The sequence below is a fragment of the Cnephaeus nilssonii genome, assembly GCF_951640355.1.
Source record: "Cnephaeus nilssonii genome assembly, chromosome: 5".
NCBI classification, from domain to species: Eukaryota; Metazoa; Chordata; class Mammalia; order Chiroptera; family Vespertilionidae; genus Cnephaeus; species Cnephaeus nilssonii.
In genome coordinates, this window is record NC_137076.1 from 104,332,797 (window position 1) to 104,347,006 (window position 14,210).

Sequence of the window (14,210 nt, forward strand, 5' to 3'; positions counted from 1 at the left end):
AAATTGGGGTCTTGGGTCCAACAACAGTGTTCCAAGTACATTGAGGTTTAAAGTGGGTCAATGTCGCATACACAAAGAATATCTCTAGAAGGATACAGAGTGTGGGCAACTGTGGTTGCTTTTGAGAAGGGGAACATGGGTGGGAGGGAAATTTAATAGTCACTGAAAACCTTTTTGTATCCTTTGAATTTTGTGGCATGTATATGTTACCTAATCAAAAAAGAATTAATTTAGTTTTAAGAATTCAATGGGGTCCTAAGTATTGCTTTGTTTCCCCACTGTCTCGTGTTTCTGTGAAACAGTTTCCTGACTCAGGCTACCCCTGTATGTAAATGCTTCTACAGGAGCAAGGTTAAGCACTTTGGAAGTGGTGATGGCCGTTGGTTACTGCTTTGTGGTTAGAACAAGAAGAGCCTCCTGAACCTCAAGCCAGTGCTATTCCAGAGTCTCAACTTCCTGCCAACTTTGACTGTGGCACAATCTGGCAGGATAAAACCCAGAGAAACACAAATCAATGAGCAGTCAGTGATTTCATTCACTTCAGAGCAGGATACAGTCATTAACAAACCTTGATGGAAAGGTCTCTGTTAGCCAAAACTCTGTCCTTTCCAAGACAACGGGAGATGCAAAGGCGGGAATCCACTGTAATTCACTGTAAGCCCATTCAATGTGGAGAGCCTTGTGCTCGCCTTGACCCAAGGAGCTGTTGCCCAGTAGAGACAGTGAAAATGTCTGTGTCCAGAGGGCAGTGTAACAGAGGAAGAGCTAACCATCTGTTGGGAGTTTTTCCAAAAATAGTATTTACGAGAGAGGATAGTATGTGATGTATTCCAAGGAGATTTAATGCATGAATTTCATTGAATGAGTAAGATAACCTGGCTCAAACTTTCCAAGCTAGTTTTTCAATTGGGATTTCAATTGAAACTAAATGATATGGAAAATTAGAATGTATATGTAAAACTTAAAATACTACTTCCTGGGTAGTAGTGAAAATACTTATTTTCTCATTGGGTATTGAGAATCTATGGCATGTTGAAGGATACAGAGGTGAGATTAACTTTCCTCTCAGGTTTCTACATATACCTCCCTATTATTGTTTACAAAAGTATTATTTTAGTGGCTGTTAACTGCTAAATCTAGAGCTATCCTTACTTGCTATTTAGCCCACAGTAGATCTTCTAAATGATGTCCTTGAAACAATCTAGTAATACTATCATTTATTAGTTGCTCACTATATGTAAAGCACTGTGGTGCTTTATATTATGTTTTTCACTCAATTCTGACTTCAATCCCATGAGATACTTACATGGAAGCCTCACAGAGACCAAGTTATTTGTGCTGTTTCACACATGGTAGAGCAAGGATTCAAATCCCAGGTTGTTATTCAGCCAGTATTTAATGACTGCATACATGCCAGGCAGGAAAGGTAGAGGATAAACAACACAGCTAATCCTGCCCTTTTGAAGCTTGTGATCTATAGAAGTCTTTCTGATTCCAAAGTCCATAGTTTTGACATCGACATTATACTACTTCCCTAGATCTGTGCAAAGATGAGCCACATTTCAAAGGCAATTACTCCTAAGAGAAAAACTGGCATCCTGAAGGAATCTGGCCAAGCATTTCTGCTCCCTAATCCAACATTCCCTATGCTTACTAAGGTCAGATTTCTGGTCTGTGCTCAAAATACATAGTCTGAGACCTTAAGAAGTCCAAAGAGCAGTCTGGAAGCACAAGCTGTGATAGCTGGATCATTTACTAGCTGCCTGACCTTAAGCAAATAACTTAATCCCTCTGAGTTTTTATTCCTCCATCTGAAAGTTGGTATATTACCAGTACATGTGCTTGTAAGGATAACTAGATAAGGTGATAAGCCCACCCCATAGGACACGTTCAATCATAAAGGATCGCTGTTGTTACTATAGGATTAGGGAGCCCAAGAAGACCTCAAGCCACTACATTATAAAGACTTGAAATTGTGTATAGTTCTCTCTCTCTCTTAAAGGTGCACACAATCTGATCCCTGTGTCTGGGACAGCCTTACGCAATGAATAGTAGTTGAATGAATGAACGAACGAACAACTGAAGGCAAGGTCAGTCTCAGTGACTTAAGTTCAGATGGATAGGGCATTTATAAAACAGAAAGTCGATACAGTCCCCCTTTAAATTAATGCCCGCTGTTCCCGTGGACCCCTTCAAGTTTCAGTGAACTTAAACTGTAAAATGGGCATGCCGACACTTGAGGCCCAGCCGCGTAGTGTGAGATCAGAGAAAACACTGGACGTGAAAGCTTCATAAAGGAGCCTCCACAAGGTGAGAGTGGCGGGTGGCGGAGACCGCCCCGCCCACGCTGCGGTGGCCAGCGCCGAGCTCCCGCTCCGCCCCCTCTTCCTGGTTTTTCCCGGCAACCCGCCCCTCCGGCGTCATGTGACAGGGGTGCCCTGCCAGGCCGAGCTCCGGATTGGCCTGGCTGCAGGACGCCTCGTGATTGGCCCGAAGCGGGCGGGCCCCCGCCTCCCTCCTCCTCCTCCTCGCCGCGGCCCACGTGAGGGGGGCGAGTCACGCGATTTCCGGGAACCCGTCAGGAAGGACATAAACAAAACAAACCCGAGGCAGCATGGAGAGGGGCCGCGGCCCCTGCAGCGGAACCGGACCCAGTCCCTGAGCCGCCCCACACCCACAGGTGAGCACCGCTGCCGGCCGCCCGGACCCCGCAGGGGCCTGGGCTGAAGGACGAGCCGGGCGGGGGGCGGAGGAGGGCCGCCGGCCTAGGAAGCAGCAGCGCTGGAGCTCCGGACCGGGTCGGCGCGGGGCGGGGGCCGGGACCAGGGCCGAGTCTGGGGCGCGCGGGCCGCAGGCTGCCGCCTGCCGGTCACGGGGGCTCCGGCCCCCTCCCCCACCCCCGGCCCGGGACGGTTATATAAAAGCGCGGGGCGGCGGTGGAAGGGACCCCCAGGCGGGAGGCAGGCTAGGTCAGGGGTGGGCAGCGCCGGGCGTACGCCCTGCCGGGCCGCCCGGCTCTTCACCGCTGCCTCGGAGCCCGGGGTCGTGGCTGCCGGCAACCGGCCTGTCAGAGAAGCGAGCGGGTGGGAGGGGCCGGGGAAGGGAGGGGAGGCGAGGCTGGCGGGGGAGGAGAGAGAGAGAGGGGGGCGTGTGAGGAAGGGCCGGGGCCACGAAGGTTGTAACCGGGCTGGCAGTGGACGAGGAGGCGCGGGCTGGGAATGGGGGGTTCGGGCAGGGGTGTCTCGGGGGTAGCCGCTCCCCCTTTCCGTCCCCGCCCCAGCGACAGGCCAGAGGGGCCTCCCTCCGGGGATTTGTTTATATGTCTTCTCAGAGCAGCTTGAAGCGGCTCGGAGGCGGAGCCCGCAGCTCGGAGTGGCAGGCCGTGCCGTCCAATGGGGCAGGCGGACGGAGGCAGCCTCGCCAATGGGTGTGGGAGAGGCGGTGCCGCGGGCCCCCCCAATTTGTTAGGCTGTGCCGGGAGTGGGCCGGGCGGTGCGGCCATGTTAGATGGGAGGGGACCAGTGGTGGTGGGTCACTGAGAGGGGAGGAGACAGGGCAAAGGGCGAGGGAACCGGGCCGGGGGCGTTTCGGGTGTCCGAAGGCGAGTCCGATTGGACCGGGAAATAGCTCAGGGGAGCCTGACCCTGACCCGCCGCTCTCCCCACCCGAGCGGAGGAGGCAGGGAAGTACCGAGGGCAGTCCAGCCGGCCCTGGGGGTGGTTCCTGGGACCAGATGGAGCTCAGTCTCCGGATTCTCCCTTTTTCTCGGCCCTACGCTTCCTGACAGACTCAGCCGCCAAACCCCGTAATTGCCCTCCTTTAATCCAAGAAAGCAAACCTTTTGCTGTTTCTGAGCGGACTTGAGCGTTAAGAAGGTACTTGGCTAACTAGCGGTCTGAATTTCTGCACCAGGCCTCAGAGAGAGGCAGCAGGGAGGAGGAAGTTCTGCTTTTCTAGATTTTGCAGAGAAGACTAGGACTAGAAAAGCAAAGAAAGTTAAGGGCGGGATTTCTATCCCTCCCTCCCCCCCCCCCCCCCCCATCAGAAAACCCTCTAAAGATCAGGCCCTCCGGTGTTTGCTCCCCCTCACATTGGTAGCTCATGTAAATGAACCTCATGAGAAAACTGAGCCTTGAGAAAAGTGTTTATGTTTGAAGGTTCTTTAGGATTTTGTCTTGTGAATGAATACAGGTGAGAAATAGGATCAAGACCTGACTTTCTCTTTTTAAAAAGCAGAATTAAGACGTCTATATAAATCTTGTGATCTGTGGTAAAGTGGTTGTCTTATACTTATTTTCCCTCTTGCCTTTTAATCCAAAATTGTCAGGAAAAACACCAAAAAAACCCACAAAAAAGGTGAAGTGGGAAATGGCATGTGTAATTAGAAAATCACTAATTTTAATTTTTCTCGTGGTCATTTTGGCATCATGTTGGCCTTGTGAAATGCTTAATTTGGCTTTGTGTTAACATCAGCTTACAAGCTGTGACTGCATTGGTATTGTCAAGGGTACCAGGCTGTTGATGCTTCTTTGGTTAAGCACTTAGGGGTGGTGGGAACACACCTTAGATATATCATATCTTGAATAGCAGGGGCTATTCAAGAGTTGACTGTATTTATTTAGGAATTTGCATTATCTCCTATTTTGTTAACTGGAGAACAATAATTGTAAATAAATGATTTATTGATGTCTATATTAATTTGACATGATTGACTTAAGAATATGTGAAAATATAAACTGATTATTTGATAGACTTCAGTTCTTAAATACAACAGCAAGTAAAAAATATTAGCTTGTTTTTTCTCTTATTCTAAGAACGGCAAGTATATCCAGCAGGAGTTATTTGGGTGTAATTCTTTAATAAGACTGATACAGCAGCGTTGGCATTTTTAGGCTAGTAAGCATAGAAGAGACTAAATCCAGAAGAAGAGATTTGCTTCACTCACGATCCCAGTCTCCGTCATAACAGGTGAAAACAGACTTTTACAGAGACTGTGTCCTACTTAGTTTACCTAGTTCATGGTGGGTGGGTTCTAGGACGTCAGCGTAAGGAGTAAAGGAGTAACTAATATGGTTCCTGGTGGTGCTTAACTGAGTACACATGACAACAAAAGTACATTGAACTTGTATGTTGATTCTACGAACACGGCACAGATGTTAAAAGATTAAGAGAACTAAATTCAGTGTTTGCTTTTAAAGTTTAGTTTTTAGTTAAGATTGACAGTGTGACTTTGAATGAATTAGTAGAGGTGGTTACATGTGGGTTTCTATTTGGATGTTTTGGGAAAGAATCCTTTTTCACTGTATTCAGTGGTTCATCTTCTGAGGTAGATAAACTCTTAGACTAGACATATATTTGTCAGATCATTGGTTCTGCTGATTCTAATATAGGGGATCAACAGACTTTTCTGTACATGGTCAAGTAGTAAATATTTAGGCTTTGTGGGCCATATCGTTTCCGTAACAAGGACTTAACTCTGCAAACTGTAGCATGAAAACAGCCATAGATAGTATGTTTGGGGCTATATTCCAATAAAACTTTATTTATAAGAACAGCCTGTGGTCAAATGCTGTAGTATGTCAACCCTTGTTCCAAGACATCAGTCAGTCATTGGGTTTTGAGAACTTCGATGTTCAGAACATGACTTGCACTAATATTTGAGCACTTGCATAATGTACATATCTTAAAGCACATGCCTTGAAGAGGTTTTAGAATTAGAGCACATGGCAATATTGTGTTCTCTGTTTTTATTTCCTTTGCAAATAGTTGTTTTCATGACAAAACATTTAAAGCAAATGTTGGAATATTAAGTTATAATTAAGAAATGCATACTGAGCAAGATTTTACGGTCCAAATAGTTGATTGTTTCTCTTATATTTTCTTAACAAACAATGGACTCTGACTTCAAGTATTACAATATCACCTTTCTGTTATGATGAAATTAATAACAATGAATAAAAATTAAGGATTATAAAAAAATGCATACTGATTGAAAAAACGTTGTCTTTAAGATAGGATATCTAAGAACCTTAATATATTCAAGCGTATGGTCCTATTGAGGTTTAAAAGTGCATTTAGCATATCATTCCTTACAAAACCATGTATCGCTGTTTTAACCATTTGTACACCATAAGCATCTACAGACGCAAGCGGCGGACCTTTTTTTTTTATATAATATATTTTATTGATTTTTACAGAGAGGAAGGGAGAGGAATAGAGAGTTAGAAACATCGATGAGAGAAACATCGATCAGCTGCCTCCTGCACACCCCCTACTGGGGATGTGCCCGCAACCAAGGTACATGCCCTTGACCGGAATCGAACCTGGGACCCTTCAGTCGCAGGCCAGACGCTCTATCCACTGAGCCAAACCGGTTTCGGCAGGCGGACCTTTTTTAATTCAAAATATCGTGGCAGTTAATTGGTTAAGGGATGTTAACCAATTAACTAGTCAACACACTTGGCTCATACAAATGTCATAAAGTTAATTTGGAAGCCACATTGATTGTGCCAGTGCCTGAGATGTTTGTAGGGTAGGATACTTTTTCAAACAAACCCTAAAAAGACACAGGTTGCCCCCTTCCCCTCCCTTGGAAAATGAAGCAGAGATATACCATAACCTAAAAATATTACACAGGCAATACTTTTTCATGGGTAGCTTTCGGCTTTGTTTTAATGTGCTATTTTGCCAGTTTTGTTGACATGAACTGGATTTCAAGTGCAAGCCTAAGAGTTTAGAAAGGAGACTATAATGACTTATTCATTAAAACTGTTTCATCATGTGGCCTTTAACCTTGTTTCTAGTTTTAGTTAACCTACTGTTGGCTGGGGGACTATGAGGAACTCAATTAATTTGTAATGGTAGGGATTAATGGTGATCTCTAGCTCACAGATATTGGACAATTGCTTGTTATTGTACTTTGAATATGCTAATACTTGGGGCTGCTTATACTTCAGTCTGATTGAAACCACCTCTGCAATCTGGATTCGCTTTTCTCTTAGCTTTTACTGCCTCTCAGTACTAATCTTTTTAGCATTTGCCCCACTCTACAGTATTTCTCTACCCATTTAACGTGGGCTTAAGGTCAGAGTCAGCTTCTTATTTCTATATCCCCAGTGCTTACCACTGTGCCTGACGCTTTTTAGTGCTTCTGAGCAGTTGAAATAGATGATGCTAAAAACTGCTTATCTGGAAGGTAACAAAGTCAGTCTGCTATTAGTAGAGATGTTGGACTTTTCTTGGTTAGAAGGGAGGAATTAATCACCATCTGCTCAAATAAAAAAAACAACAACCGTTCTTTTTAAAATTGGCCCTTTCTTTTAAGAAGGTTTACGTAGAAGCTATTTTGATGATATCTAAAAATTCCTTGAATTCTTTTGCTAACTTTTTCCAGTGTAATTCCATTAGTTGGACCTGTTGAATCTCCTTCCAGGCACAAAAACCTTGTCTTTTGTCCTTTGGATTTGTCTTTAGCTCTTGGCACACCGGTTCTCCAGGTGTTTGGCAAATGTGAGCAGAATCTCATTTCTTAGAGGTTTGGGGTTATTGTTCATCTATACATCAGAGACCCTTGTGGGTTAGCACTGTAAACTCATTCTCGCTAGTAATCCCAATTCACCGCTGTGGGAGGACTGGAGTTTGATGCAGGTGACTTCAGTGGTACTTGGTGACTGCTACCCATTCCATCTCCAGCCAAGCCTCGTGTGCCTTTTCGCCAGTTCATGACCTTCCTTCTAAAATCTGGATGTATTGGAGCTGTCCTCCCTAAACAGCTTTCCAAATTAGTCATCTCCCTGCTAATTCACAGCAGCTCTGCTCTTCCAATCACTCTGTCCTTTTAGCACCAAAACCACCTTCACATCTTTTGTTACAAAGTCATGTTGTTGCTTATTTGTCTTTGGGTATTGTTGACTTTAAGTTTCCCATGAAAGCTTCGTGAGCTTGCTGACTTCTTGTCTTGCTCCAGTTTTCTTCAGGTTCTTGTACATTTATTTTCTTCAGTAAGATCTTCTGTCTGTGAGAGTTTAAGGAGCTCCTGTTATTTATAGAGGAAATTCCTTCTTTGACTGCTATATGCCATTCCTGATGCAATTTGCTTTGTTCTCTATTATGTGTGCCACTCACCGAGAAATTTAAAGCATGACAGAAATCAAACTTTAAGAAAGGTAGGCCAGATGTGCTCTTGTTCAAACAATTCACTGTGGAGTCCCTTCCGACAGCAAGGCGTCTGGCATCCTACTTGAGTTGTACGAGGTGAGGAACTCTACAGGGTTGGAACTGCTGTTTAGTAAGGGTTTTTGTTCTTACTGTTGAGTCTTCTATTGGGGTTGCTTGTGGACTAGCAGAGGAGACAGACATTGCAGTTCAACATTGTGATAATATTTGGAACAACATATTCTGAAAATAAAGAAGAGGGACTACGAACTCTGCATGGGAAAGCTGGAAAAGCTCCACAGAAAAGGCAGCATAGGAACTGGGGGTTAAGATCAGTGAAGGAAGCATGCTAGTGCAGTCAAGGAGGTTTGAGCGACATGCGGGTGTGTGGGATGGGGTTAGGAGTGAGAGGGCTTCCCCTAAGGCAGGGCGGAGGTGGGGAGCAGATGGAAGAGGAGGCGACTACTTTGTGCGATTTAGGAGAAAAGAACTTTCTTGCCTTCCCCTTTTCCTCTCATTCTCCTGAGCCTGCTGTCAGGTCTCTGGTCTCTTCTCTGTAGCTCTGACTTTGGTTGGCTGGTCTCTTTTTTCCTAGTTTTTAGTTTTACTTTTAGTCTCTCATCAAGGTCTGATGCACCTCCCTCCCTTCTCTGTTGTAATCTGTCGGTGTCAACATACTTATGATTCTGACCCAGTGCATTTCTTGCCTCCCTTTCACCTCCTTGTTTGACTTTTCCTTTCATTTTGCTTTATTTAAAAAAAAAAAAAAGACAGAACAAAATTTTTTTCACACTGTCTGCTTATATTGCACATGAACAGCAATATATATCTGAGTTGACTCCCTCTTGGGAAATCTTGTAAGTTCAGCTTGTCTTTGATACCTATCCAAGTACAATACTAATTATCCATCTCTATGAATTTCCTTTGGTGAAGCGTTTTCCTTTGTATTCAGAGATACCATTTCTCATAGACTACAGTGCAGAATATGACTACTTATATGCTGTTTTCTACTTCTTTTGCACCGTAAAATTGTTACTGTGATGAGATCCAATTCAAATTTCACCTTTTCCCGAAGCTTTCCTAAACTTTCCCAGGTCGAGATGGTAGTACTCTTCTCTGTAGTTTTGAAGTATTTTCTAACTATCTCTTTTAAAAATCAGCTTTATTGAAGTATAATTTACATAAAATAAAATTCACCCAATTTTTAATTTTGACAAATGTATGCAGTCATCTAACCACCTCTACAGTCATGATGGAACATTTCCATCACCACAAAAAGTTCCCTCATGCCCCCTTCACCCCGACCCCAAGTACTGATTTACTGTCTATAATTTTGTCTTTTCTGGAATTTCATATAAAGGCAGTCACAAAGTTGTTGTTTGTTGAGTCTGACTGCTTTTACTTAACAGGATGTTTGTGAGATTTATTCGTGTTGTTTTGAGTATCAGTTGAGCACTTGTTATTGTATGGATGTGCCACAATTTGTCTATCCATTTACCAGTCAATGGATGTTTGGGTTGCTTCCAGATTGTAGGCTATTGTGAATAAAGCTGCGGTAAACATTCATGTGTAGTTTTTTAAATACCTCTTTTAACATTAACTACCTTTTATTTGGAGGTCAAGAGTGAATGTCCTGGAGTTAGTAGCTATAATCACAAAGGAGCTTTTTGCTAGCTCTGGTTTTGAGACTCTCTAAACTTAAATTCCCCATTTGTAAAATGGGGCTGGGTGGAGATTGGAACAGTTGGAGAGCACAGGCCAGTTAAAGGAATAACTGACTTCAGTGCAAGAGATTCAGTTCAAGTGATCTTGCCAGGAATATGTACCCAATGTTATCAGGTCTAATTTCTTTCTCCCTAAGACAGTGGCATTTGATAATAGGATTTAGAAATTTTATATGAAATTTCCAGTTTAAGTACTGGAAGTTAAAATTTAATGTTTTAGAAGCACTAATGTGACTCGAACAAAAATCCATATGTAGGCATTGATTTGTGGCTGCAGGACAGTTTGAGACTTTTGCTTTAAATCTTCAGCTAATTTTGTCTTTTGCTTTAAAGTGCGCATACTTCTAGTAGAATGAACTTGAACTTGTTAGGATTGTGTTACCTTTGTTTTATAGATTAGCATCATAATTTGCTGGTTGTCTAAACTTCCAAGTTGAAAACTAATGAATTCCTATAAGTGAATTTTATTCTTTCCTTAGATTGGAGGGTGGGACCAGGTTCTTGTTACACTTTGTACTTCTCTGATAGCTGTTGATTCTATTCCAAGATATGTTTTCCCAGCATTAGGGATAGTCAGCCGCCTTTGTTTGACTTTCTCAGAACCCCGTTGAGACAAATACGGTATACATTAAACTATGTGTGTGCATGTGTCTATTAGAAACTGTGTAAGCTGTTATGGATATAAAGATAAATTTTGTGTAAGTGCATTCTCTCGAGTTGTCCAGAATCTCTAGTGAAGCCAGTAAAACTATAAAAAAAGATTAATTGTTTGAACAGTAATAACAATAATCTCTCCGGAGAAGCCCTTTCCCCTTGTAATGTATCTGCCAGTTCTTTATTGTGTACAGAGATGACTAGTTTGCAGCTTTATGAATTAATTACTCTGTGAACCCAAAGATCTTTTGCTGATTAAACCAGCATAATTGACATTCACCCATTTAAAGCTGGGTGTTAAATGACCTGTGTTGTCTGCATGTCCCTTATTCACCCTCGTTCCAGGTGGTTGGGTTTTTGTGATAAAGTTTGGAATTTAGATAACCTAAGATTCTGAGTTGCGTTTAGATTTGTACTGTCAGTAGCAGCAACATCCCAGAACACCTTATTCCAAGGAAGAATTCTGAGAATAAAAAACAGCCACCATTTATTGAGTGTCTTTTTTGTGCCAGGGCTAGATACTTTACACAATATCATGAATCACAGTATCCCTACAAAGAAAGAAGTGGAATTCTTGTATTTACAAATAAAAGAAGGCAAGCAAGAATCAGGAATGAAGTTCCAAATATTCAGTTACAAAGGAGAACCTTCTACCTTGAATCGAGAGTTTTCTTCTCACTGAACAAGCCGTTTAGGAGTATTGGAGTCAAAGAGGCAGCCAGCTTTTCTCAGTGTTCAAAGAAATGACTTTAAAACTCTATTAGTAATCTCTTTGTGTCCCCAGCCCATAACCTCTGTATCAGCTGTTCTATAGTCTTGGCTGGTGGTACAGCCCATGTCACAGAATAGGGGGGAATTTCAAAATTGTCTCTAGTCTATATTTATGCTACTTTTGAAAAGTTCAAATCTAAGAAAGGAGACAGTACATCTTGAGGAAGAGCCCAGATCCTTGCTAACATGAGTACCGAGGTGGTTAGGGTACGTCCAGGTTGTCCTGTGATGGATATTTCCACAGAATCTTGCTGTATTGCTCAAACGAGTGCCCACCTGCACCATTGTCTTTCTGTGCTGCTGTCATTGTATTGTTCCCTTTTTACATTTTGTAGATTTCTGCAAAACAGCTCCTAAAACAAAATGATTCTTTAAAGCTCCAGTCTTCAGCTGCATTGACTATTTTGTTTTAATTTTAAAAATTTGTGTGGGGGGCGGGGGAGAAAGGGAGAGTTGGGGAGGGATAGAGTGTAACTTGTGGATTCCATAAGTTTTAATCCTCCTCCTTCCTCTTCCCTCTCCTCCCTAGACAAGAATTATCTCAGGTCTTTAAAGTTGAAACTCAAATAGCACTCTCTGGAAATTTAAAAGAAAACTAGGGGTACAATTTAAAATATGTTTACTGTATGATACTATAATGTTTGAAGCCTCAAATTAACAAGCTACTTATAAGATACTTCAGAGCACATAAAAGATGTTCAGTAAATATATATTGAATGACTGACTTATTTGCAATGTCTTTGTATATGAAGGTTGTCAAATCTCCTTATCCAGAAGGACCTGTGATCTTAGGGATTTCCTATTTATTGTCAGTCAGCTTTTGTCTGGGTAAGGCATTGCTTTTGGCCTTGTAGTGAAACATACATGAAACATAATGGTCATCAAAGATTTTACAATCTGGTAGAAGAAGAAGAGGGAAAACATTAAAAAAAAAGAAGAAGGAAAAAAAAAGCAGCATGAAAGGCCAGAGTCTCGTTGTTATAAATCCTTAGTGAAGTGGGATTGTTAGTACCTCAAGGATTTGGTGGAAATTATAAGATCAAGTGAATATTAGTGTTATATTGATAGAAGAGTAGTAGAAGATGGGGTGGGAAAGGTAGTTTCATTGTGTCTGAGTATCTTGAACATTACCCAAGAGATGTTTGAGAGTTGCTGAAAACATGAGCACAGTGCTAACATGATGTGTTAGTTTAGGAAGAATCCTATCTAATAAAAGAGTAATATGCAAATTGACCATCACTCCAACACACAAGATGGCTGCCCCCATGTGGTCAAAGATGGCTGGGCCCATGTGAACACAAGATGGCCACCACAAGATGGCCAGCAGGGGAGAGCAGTTGGGAGGGACCAGGCCTGCAAGGGAGGGCAGTTGTGGGTGATCAGGCCTGCAGGGGAGGGCAGTTGGGGGCAATCAAGCCTGCAGGGGAGGGCAGTTAGGGGTGACCAGGCCGGCAGAGGAGGGAAGTTGGGGGCGACCGGGCCTGCAGGGAAGGGCAGTTGGGGGGGACCCAAGCCTGCAGGGGAGAGCAGTTGGGGGGTACCAGGCCTGCAGGGTAGGGCAGTTAGGGGAAATCAGGCTGGCAGGAGAGCAGTTAAGCATCAATCAGGCTGGCAGGGGAGTGGTTAGGGGAGTGGTTAGGGGGTGATCAGGCTGGCAGGCAGGCAAGCAGTTGGGAGCCAGCAGTCCTGGAATGTGAGAGGGAGGTCCGACTGCCCGTTTAGGCCCGATCCCAGTAGGGGTGGGAAAGGTAGTTTCATCCCCTACTGGGATCGGGCCTAAACGGGCAGTCGGACCTCCCTCAAGGAGTCCCAGATTGGAGAGGGTGCAGGCTGGGCTGAGGGACACCCTTCCCCCTGTGCATGAATTTCATGCACCAGGCCTCTAGTAATTTTATAATGGGACATAACTGAAACAAGGGGGAGGCTGGAGGCAGGAAGGTAGATATATAGGTCAAATATTGGGTTAGTAAATACAAAATGAGGAGGCAAGTAAGCATTGAGAACGTGTGAAGGGACAAGGGAAACATACATGTATCCTTGCTACAAGAGAGCTGGCATGATTTAACAAAGTGAGTGGGGAGGAAGAAGACCAAGTCAAGGCTGAGATCCGTGTTCCATGCCTGGATGGCTGAGAATGATGGTACTATTGACAGAATAGGAATGTTTGTATGGGGAGGTAGCATGTTGTATCTGAGGCATGGGATGTGAATGAACATGGAAATACCTGGATCTCAGATGGCAGGGTTTGTGCACTTGGGTGTTTTAACTATTTTTAAAATATGTTTTTATTTTTAGAGAGAGAGGGGAAGGGAGAGGAATAGAGAGATAGATGACAGAGAAACATTGAGTGGCTGCCTCCTGCATGCCCCCTACCAAGGATTGAGCCTGCAACCCAGGCATGTGCCCTGACCGGAATCTATCTTGTGACCGGTTCATGGGTCAACGCTCAACCACTGGGCCATACCAGCCAGGCTGCACTTGGGTGTTTAAGATGAAGATGTAGATTTGCGTGTCCTCTAGATAGGATCTTTGAGACACTGAGCGTAGAGCTGGTCTCTATGATGATAGGCTTGCACAGAGGCATCTGTTTACTGAATGACCTTGGCAAATCTCTTATACTTGCTGAACTTTTTTATTAATATAAAAATGGTTAGACAGAGGGTGGGGGATGGTAATGATGCTAATACTTACTTTACTTCGCCAAATATGAAATGACAAGGTATAGCAATGTGCCTTAGTAATCTATAAACAGCTACACAGATATAAATTTGTGAATATTTTATTGCCAGTGGTAACCAAGCGTGGCTGGGGTTAGAAATGCATTCTTTGGTTCTGTCTAAAACTATCCCATGCTTCTATTCTTGTACTCTGAACAACTTAACTGACAGGTATCAAGGCTTCAGGAAG

At 43.5% G+C, this 14,210-nt stretch overlaps 1 protein-coding gene across 3 annotated transcripts in view; it reads left to right on the forward strand.

The window, feature by feature from the left end:
• Window positions 1-2,530: 2,530 nt before the first annotated feature.
• Window positions 2,531-14,210, forward strand: part of CREBRF (CREB3 regulatory factor) — a 48,011-nt gene continuing 36,331 nt past the window's right edge. The window contains exon 1 of one of the 3 annotated variants that reach the window (XM_079772187.1): window positions 2,531-2,680. The gene's annotated coding sequence lies outside the window, so the exon portion shown is untranslated. The other 2 variants (XM_079772189.1, XM_079772188.1) reach the window with 2 other exon arrangements.